Here is a 9,661-nt window from a genome sequence, read left to right as displayed (position 1 = left end):
ATTGAGTTTTCTTTATCAGGAGCATGACGTTTGTTAAATTGAGCAAGTAATACAGTTTATATAATTCTTTTTTTTTTTTTTTTTGGTGGGGGGTAGGAGAGTCAGGTCATTTTTATAATAAAGGTAAGAGAAAATGGCATTGGAGGAAGAAAGGAGAGAGCTGGATAGGGATTTTCATACTGGGCCTACTATCCACAGGCCTCAGCAGCCCTGCCATGGATCCGCCTGATTCTTACACATCAAGAAATTGAACTTGCGAGCCATTTCCGTGTTGTAGATCTGCTGGCAGGTTTCACGGCTTTCCTTTTGTCGTCTGGGACAAGGCTTTTTATAGTACCATGGTTTCTTAAAGTCCTCAGTGAGCCCATCCATGGTGTGGATGCTGTTTAGGGTCCTGTATGCACCTTCTATATTCCCTTCTTATACCATCACAGCCCTGGCAATGAAACTTCAGATGTTTTGCCATAACCTTGGAATTTAAAACTTCATTCGGCAGGACCCCACACTCTCAGGAACCAGCTGTCACAAAGCTTAGCTTATATAATTCTTAATCCATGCTAATATGGCAAAAATATGCATCTTGATTTGGTTCCAGTGTACCTTTCCAGGCTGGTCTCTCATCCATTATGTGCTGCATTCAAACTGTTTTTGTTTTGTTTTGATTTTTTTAATTCCCTCAAAGCACCATGTTTCCCTCTTCAGTCATTAAATTTACACTGATCATGTATTATGTGTCAGGCAGGGTTCTACGTTCAAGGGGATACAGCAGTGAATCAAGCAGACAAAAATCCCTGCCTTCTTGCAGTTTAGGTTCCGGTTGGGGAGGACAGAATAAACAACTATGTAAAATATATAGTATGTGAAATGGTGGTAACTATAAGAGGGTAGACAGGAGAACTGAAGGGCTAGATAGGAAAGGCCATACTTGAAGCATTTGAGCAAAAAGCTGAAGGGGCTGAGGAAGTGAGCAAAGTGGGTATCCATGGAAAGGTAGAGGGAAGAGCTAGTGCAAAAACCCTGGGACAGTGGCACTCTTGACTTATTCAACAGCAAGGAGGTCAAGATGAAGGAGGGAGAGGATGGTGGAGCTGTGGTCAGGAGGCAAAGGGTTGTGTGGATCATGCCAGGCTCTGAGAAAATTTAGTTTTCACTTTGAGTGATGTGGAAAATGACGTAAGGGAGGATATGAGGGGGGGATGGGGGAAGGTGGTGGTGACACAAGGAAAGATGACATGGACAGTACTGGGAGTTGTCAGAGTCTGCACAAAATTTGAAAGTAGAGCCAAAAGGATTTGCTGATTGACTGAACTTGGGGAGGGAGATAAAGAAGTCAAGAAAGAATCCAAGGTGTTTGTTTACTTTTGCCTGAGTAACTGGAAAGGTAAAAATGTTCCCTAGGAGGGGCAGGCTGCTGAGAAAGCAGGACTTGGTAGGGTTGGGAGAGTGCAGGAAGCAGGAGTTCAGGCTTGGACAAGCTAAAGTAAGATACCTGTTAGACACCCAAATGGACACAGCAGAAAGGCCGCTGGGCATAGGAGTCCATGGTTCAGGGGAGAGCTGCACTGGAGATATAAAATTTGGAAGTTCTCAGAATATAGGTGAGATTTAAATCTATGAAACCAAAGCACTAAAAGAGTGAGAAGACAGAGAAGCTATTTGAAGAGTGAGCATGGTTCATGGAACTGATGACTCTGAAACAGTATGTGCTGCGGGAACCACTGTTCTCAATTTTATGTTAGTGATTTCTTCACTTTTCTATAGGGTTTTACCATCTAAGCGTATTCCTGAACCATTAATTGTTCAGATTTTATTCTTCTTAAACTTTATCATACTGTAAGCATTCTTCTAGACTTCACTCTTGCCCTGCGCTTTAGGTTTTTAAGATTCATCATGTGATGTATGCAGCTATTGTCCATCTATTTTCACTGCTACATAGTATTTTATTGTGTGAATGGATTATTTATTCAACATTTTCCCCAGGTTTTGGCTCTTAAAAACATTTCTATTATGAACATTTTTGTATGAGTTTCCTGGTGTACATGTGCAAGATTCTTCCTGAGACCATACCTAGGAATGAATTTCTTGATTCATTGAGTATGGATGTATTCAACTTTACTGGCCATGGCTGAACAGTTTTTTTTTTTTTCCAAGTGGTTGTACCACTTATATTCCCATGAGTAGGGAATGTGAAATTCCTATCGCTTCACATTCTTGATGGCGCTTCCTATTGCCAACAGTTTAAAAATTTTTTGCTTCACAAGTATGTGGAATATGATATTTTATTGAAATTTTATTTTATATTCCTATTATTAATGATATTAAACATAGTTTTGTATGTTTACAGGCCATTTACATTTTCTGTAAAATCCTGTTCACATCTTTTGCTTATTTTTCTATAGAATTGTTGGCCATTTTCTAATGGATTTGTAGAAATACTCTGTATTATCTACATGCTAATCTTTTTTACAGTTAATGTGTTACAAATATCTTCTGTAAGTTTGGGCCTTGTCTTTTCAGTCTCTCTATGAGATTTTTATATGCATTTCTTCATTTTAATGCAGCTGAATTTATCAAATTTTGTTTTAGTTAGTGCATTTTTTTGCTTTTAATTAAAAAAAAAAGTACCTACCAAAAAATCAAAATAACAGTTTCCTGAATTATTTATTTTTGTAATTCTCATTTCAGGCATTGATCTACCTGAAATTGACTTCTGTGTATGATGTTGGGTAGGAATCTGATTTCATTTTTCCATAGAGAAAGTGGATGTCCTAGCACTATTTACTGAATAATCCATAATTACTGCATTTATTTATAGTGCCCACAAAGTTCCACATAAGTGGATCTGTTTCTACTCTGTTCTCTTTCTTTGGTCTATTTGTCTATTCCTAGGTCAAAACTATAAGGCTGTGTGTGTGTGTGTGTGTGTGTGTCTTAAGATTTGTCTCTCCCTACTTCACATCTTGTTCTTCTCCAAAAATGTCTTGACTATCCTTGGGCTTTGCTCTTCCACATAATATTCAAAATTAACTTATTAAACTCCACCAAAAAAAGCCACAGCGATTTTTGACATGACTGCACTGACTTATAGTTTTATCCAAGGACAACTGATAACATTATGATACCTACACTTCATATCCAAAACCAATATAGAACTCAATTTTGTCAAACTTTTATATTTTTTCACAAGTTGAGGTTATAGTTACTCTTCCCCAGTCAAAATCTGTTCAAAAATATGGTCTTCAACTACTGCTAAAATAGATTTATTGCCATTTCCTCTCTCTTCTGTGACAACTTCCTGTTTACCTTCACCTTTAAGGCTCCAGCTCCCTCCTTAGCTCTCTGAGTAAAAGAGTTTGTTAGTAATGTTTAAACCCATCCATTTCATTAATCCTCTGGCAAATGCTGTTTTCAGAGGATTAAAGACCAGAATGTTTTGATTAAACACTTAATTAGACATAATAAAAAATATTGCCAGTTTTAAATAATTGATTCACTCATTAGTCTAATATACTAATGACAGAGCTTTGAGAAAAGGAAATGGAATAAAATTTACCCTCTGAGAAAATGGGTTGAAATTAGATTTTTCGCTAAAATTTTTCAGAGTAAATTACCAGCTTGGATGGATGAGAGCGGTCTAACTAGTATTTCTTTCACTGCATGGACTTCTAATGGGTAAACTTTTTGCAAATGAGAGCACTCAGGACTGGCCTTTCAGTTATTTACTATTAGAAACTGTTGTAGACCATGAGATACAATGGAAAAGAGTCCTGAACTCAGAGCCAAATGGTCTGTGTTCAAATTACATCTGTCACTTCCCTATTGTGTCTTGGAAAATGTTTCCAGTCCCTTTGAGCCTTTGCTTGACCTTCTGTTAAGATGAAGACTAAGATTATGTCCTAGACAACTTTTTCTTTCATGGTGCCTACTCAATGTTAGGCACTTACTATTATATTTACCAAATTAATAGAACAAGATTAGATTAGGTGATATTTTAAGTACCTTTCAATTTTAAAATTTCTTTCTAATATTTACCATTTTGTGATTTTGTCCCAAATTTCTAGACAAAATTACTTCAGAGGCCTGTGCAAACCTATGATAGACAGATATAAAATTGCAATTTAGCACCCAAAGTGTTTATATGAAATAATTTCTTGTTTCCACTGACTTCCATCATCTGGAATATATATGAGAAAATTTTAGGAGAACCCAGTTACATCACAGGTTTTATTCTTTTCCATTATCCAGTATGAGAAATATAAGAAAAAGAGGAGCAACCAAATGGCAAGACAGAGAGGACTGTGTTAGATGTCTGTTAATGGGTATTGTCATGGTGAACAAAATATTGTTACATAACTAGAGCAAATTGCAGAGAATAGTCCATAATAAAATCCCAATTTTATAAGAAATAGAAATAATTATAAACACACATACATATTCCATGTGTATTTCAGGGAGTATAAATTTGTATAAGCTTAGAAAAAAAGTAGAGTTGACTACCTAACAAATTTTAACTTCTGTATCCATGGACAGGGTGGTGGGCAAGTGTTTAAAATGGGGAGAATGCAAGGGAATTATAAAAGGGAGGAGATTTTGGGTGGTGCCTGGGTGGCTCAGTGGATTAAGCATCCAACTCTTGATTTTGGTTCAGGTCATGATCTTGGGGTTGTGAGATAGAGCCCCACATCTGGCTCTGCGCCGGGCATGGAGCCTGCCTAAGATTCTCTCTCTCCCTCTCCCTTTGCCCCTCCCTCCCCTCTCTCTATAAATAAATAAATAAATAAATAAATAAGGGAGGAGATTTTGGCTTTTTCTTTGCCCACTTTTGTTTTGTTTGGCCTGTTTTATAAGCAATTATAAATTTGCACTGAATTCCCTTTCCAAACTAAAAAGTATGTAAAAATGGTTGATACCTAAATTTAACTTGTTCTGGAAGCATCCTTCATGTCTTTCAGATTTCTGTTCAAGTGTCATCTTCTTGAACACTATATATTCCTCCCCCTTGGTACTTCTAGACTACTTTATTCTACTTTCTTTTTCTCCTGAGCACTTATTGCTATCTGAGAGATGACAGATTTACTTGTCTAGTTGCTTACTGTTTGATCTTCTCACACTAGAATATTTCAACCAGGGGCGCCTGGGTGGCTCAGTTGGTTAGGCGACTGCCTTCAGCTCAGGTCATGATCCCGAGGTCCTAGGATCGAGCCCCACATCGGGCTCGGAGAGCCTGTTTCTCCCTCTGCCTGCTGCTCCCCCTGCTTGTGCTCTCTCTCTGTCAAATAAATAAATAAAATCTTAAAAAAATATATTTCAACCAGTGCCCAGCATACATATGGTGGTCAATCAATATAGTTAATAAATACAAAGGTAAATAAAGCAAATGTGGTTCATCTCCATGAAGCAATCTAGTGCCATTTGGGGCATGCATGCTGATCTATACAGCTGACACGGGTTTTTCCAAAGATGGAACAGAAATGGTAAGAACTTAAACTCAGTTTTTCTTCTCTCCTAGCCCCCAACATCTAGTGATATCACACAGGTTACTCAGCAGATCTTGATGTATTACTTCTACCTTTTCACTTGGTACTCTTCAGAATTTTCTAGGTCCACCAGACAGGATTAGACTCAGCAAAATTATACCTTTAGGTTTGTCTAATCACATGACATGTTTATTTGATGTCCCCAGCTAATATTGTCTTAATATATCTGATATGTGGCCATTTCAAGACCAATTCAAGAGGCAAAGTGAGCAGTATATTCTTTTTTTTAATCTTTTTTTATTATGTTATGTTAATCACCATACATTACATCATTACTTCTTGATGTAGTGTTGCATGAGTCATTGTTTGCATATAACACCCAGTGCTCCACGCAGAATGTGCCCTCCCTAATACCTTTCACCAGGCTAACCCATCCTCCCAGCCCCCTCCCCTCTAGAACCCTCAGTTTGTTTTTCAGAGTCCATCGTCTCTCATGGTTCATCTCCCCCTCCGATTTCCCCCCCTTCATTCTTCCCCTCCTGCTATCTTCTTCTTCTTTTTTTTTAACATATAAAGTATTATTTGTTTCAGAGGTACAGGTCTGTGATTCAACAGTCTTGCACAATTCACAGCGCTCACCATAGCACATAACCTCCCCAATGTCTATCACCCAGCCACCCCATCCCTCCCACCCCCCACCACTCCAGCAACCCTCAGTTTGTTTCCTGAGATTGAGCAGTAAGTATATTCTTACCCCTGGATTCTTCATCAGAATATTTTATCTCCATCATTTCTGTGTCAATAGGTAAGAATGTTCCATTTGTACTAAGATGCTCTTGGTTACCAATAAGATAAAACACAGTTCATTTGGATTAAATAATCAAGACTGACTGACCCTCAGAACAAATATAACCTCAAGGAAAGACATCTTCATTGTTAATTGGTCAAGCATAACAGTCATCTTTCCAAAGACCAAATTTCTTTCCATATTTCTGGCTCAGCAATCCTCAATATGAGCTCCATTTTATCAACTCTCCTGTGGTAGCAGGATAACTGCTTAACAAAGTCAGGGATACAATTGTCTTTGTTCAAGTCCAGTAGGAGAGATTCCTTCTGCCCCTGTATTACAACAGTGCTGAGAAATATACTGGGTGAACTCACATGGGGGAATATATCCTCCCCAGAACCAACAGCCCAAACCAGCGGAACAGAATGTATTGAGTGGGGTAAGCCAATCTGAGCCCAACCCTACAGCAGGGAGTGAGGTCAGTTGACTCAGTCCATTGGTAGGATGGAGGAGAGAAGAGAGGAGAGAAGAGAATACATCAACAAAAGTTACTTTTAGGACAGATGTCCATTACAGATCTCACCAAGAGGGAAATAAAAGCAAAGAGAACTGTTCACTCCATCTTTCTGTGGGCTCCAGAAAGTGAAGGGTAGAGAAACTATAGCTATAGCTGTTTGATTTGGATTCCCAATGTCCTTAGTCTCTCTAAAGCATATTTATTGTTTGGGGAAATCACATGGAGTCCAGAAGAATTAAGTCTGAGTCTAAATGCTGGGACTGGTCAGTGAATAAGGGTCCTTTTCATCAGGAATTTGCCTTTTTAAAAATGCCAAAAGGACTGCCTGATAGAAACAGCAACTTCCTCCTGATCAAGTTCTTTTTTCCCCCTTCCAATCCCAGGTTAGAAACTGAAGGGACAGGGGAGGAATCCATTAGTACAGTACAAATTTAAATATTAAAAAACATTTTGTTAAGGATGCTTCCCCCTCCTTAGCATTTACACAACCTTCTACCCAAAGGGCAATAATATCTATATCCCATTCTTTTAGGGATTATCTAACTTGTCACTTGAAGAAGTACTGAGAAAGCTCCAAGAATCAAAGAAAATGCTCAATGTAAATTGATGGCATTAAAAAAAATGTTCTTATTGTAGAGAATTTCAAGCACAGAATAGTACAATGAATTATTGCATACCCATCACCCAGCTTCAACGATAAACTCATGGCCAATCCTGGTTTCAGCTACTCCCCCTTCCCATGTTATTTTGAAGCAAATTATACATCATATCATTTCATCTGCAAATATTTCAGTAAGTAACACATGTACCTCCAAAAGATAATGAATCTTTAAGAAATCATAATACCATTATCACAGCTCTTAAAATTAGCAATATTTTCTAAATAATTGTCAAATATCTAGTCAATGTTCACATCTACAATTGTCTTGTAATCATAATAATTTTAAAATCTGTATGTCTGCATTAGGAGGCAAATGAAGTCCACATATTGCAATTCATTTGTAAATATTTAATATCCTTTGATCTATGGGCTCCATATCATTTCCCTTTTGTCTTTTATGTAATATGTTTGTCAAAAAATCAGGTAATATCCCCTAAAGATTTTTCCACAATCTGTATGTAACTGACTGCCTCCCTATGGTATAGTTTAACACTTTGCTCTCTTCACTCCTGTAAATTAGTAGTTGGAGCTAAAAGCTTCATCAGATTCAGGTGTGGATGGCATTTTGAACCATTAGTCAAGGATATATATTCATGTATCTTCTAATGTCTTGGATATATGTATTCAAAGGTGCCTGGGAAATTCCAAGAGGCAGTAAAGTGCCATTTTTCACTTACACCAAATAAATAACCCAAACGGAGGGAGTTCACATGGCAGGATGTTATTTTGAAACTCACACAAGCTAACATTTCCAAGTCAAAAGGAAAAGAAACCGAATGAATGTGGGGCTGGAAGCACAGATACTGTCCACTCATTTGTAAGGATGTAAACACGTTTCCGGGGGTTTCATTGATCAACCTACATCATCCCACACTCCTGAAAGTCCCACATGAACAAAGCAGGCTAAAAATGCGATTCTTCCTCCAAGGTGTCTGTTTTCTTCCCTGCCTACCTTCTAATACCCTCATCTTTCCCATCTTTGTCATATTTGACTAGCTCCCCGGGCAGCAAAGTCAACTACAAATGACTTTGAAGGAAACATCCCTGGAACGACATTTGATGTAAATCAATATATATTACAAATTGCAGATGTTGGATAGATATTCTCTGATTCTAGGAGTTCTATACAGCCATCTGGGCTGAATCCACAGAAGTTAAACTTTCAACCCACACCATGCTGTCAAATTTCAGGCAATGGTGTGCTGAATCAGGTGACCCCAATTTTCAGTGCTGTTTCACCAGTTGGTTGTCCCACACCTACTCACTTTTTGTGCTGCGGCTTAATCTTCTGATTTCATGTTTACATCCCCTCATAGCATTTTCTCCAACCATCTCAACAGACTTTGCCAAATCTATAGATCCCATGCAGAGAACATTTTAAAAACCAAACCAAGTGCTCGTTCTTCTGAGAGATCTCCACTTCATACAAATTCCAACTTCCCTGACTTCCCACTCATATTTTCCACCATAAGTACATACAGTGTCATCTCCACATACAAACTCCTGTGGCTAAATTAACACCATTTATAGGAATATTTTGACTATGAACAAATTCTCCAACTTCTCTGCACAACTGCAATCGACTGATAAATATTTTTTGAATATTTATTAAATATTACATAATACTACATACAAGGCACTAATCTAAATAATATCGTGTTTATACCAATGTACAAAGACCCTTATGTTCTAGTTGAACCAACAAAATACACACATTTGAAAAGATTGCTAATAACCAAAACAGGTAATTTTAAATGAAAAATTAGTAATAGCCTGATAATGACTGCTATGGGGAATTCAGAATGGAGGTCCTGGAAGAAGAAAGAGAATTTAGACCAGCTTGGAGTTCTAGGTAGAGATTTTAGTGGGCAGGGAGAGGATCAGAATTAGCTAGGGCATGGTGAACATAGAGCATGGATGATTAGCAGATATGGACAATTTTTAATCTTTCGTGTACTTCTACAAAGAAACACAACTGCTGACTATAAACAGGACGATGATGGTGTTAACAATGATGCTAATGATGGAGATGTGAAGAATGTAAGGATACTGGCAGTGCTAACAAATGACAATGATGACTCTAGTGAAATATGCCTTATCTTGTAAGACTTTTTGCCAGTCTGGACTTGATTTGTATCAGTTGGTGTGAAATAGTCTCTCATCTCAATCTGCCGTTCCAATCTAATTTTGATAGCAATGCTGCAATTGACTATTTTTTC

General features: G+C 37.8%; 1 pseudogene; it reads right to left on the bottom strand.

Moving 5' to 3' along the window:
- Positions 1 to 201: 201 nt before the first annotated feature.
- LOC114218855 (small ribosomal subunit protein bS21m pseudogene) lies at positions 202 to 466 on the bottom strand (annotated as a pseudogene).
- Positions 467 to 9,661: the final 9,195 nt, after the last annotated feature.

The sequence above is a fragment of the Eumetopias jubatus genome, unplaced genomic scaffold, assembly GCF_037043125.1.
Source record: "Eumetopias jubatus isolate StellerSeaLion01/CBP00866 unplaced genomic scaffold, mEumJub1_p1.0 scaffold_9, whole genome shotgun sequence".
In the NCBI taxonomy this organism is placed as follows: Eukaryota; Metazoa; Chordata; class Mammalia; order Carnivora; family Otariidae; genus Eumetopias; species Eumetopias jubatus.
Note: the sequence above shows the minus strand (reverse complement) of the source record. Positions and strands in the feature narration are given on the sequence as shown.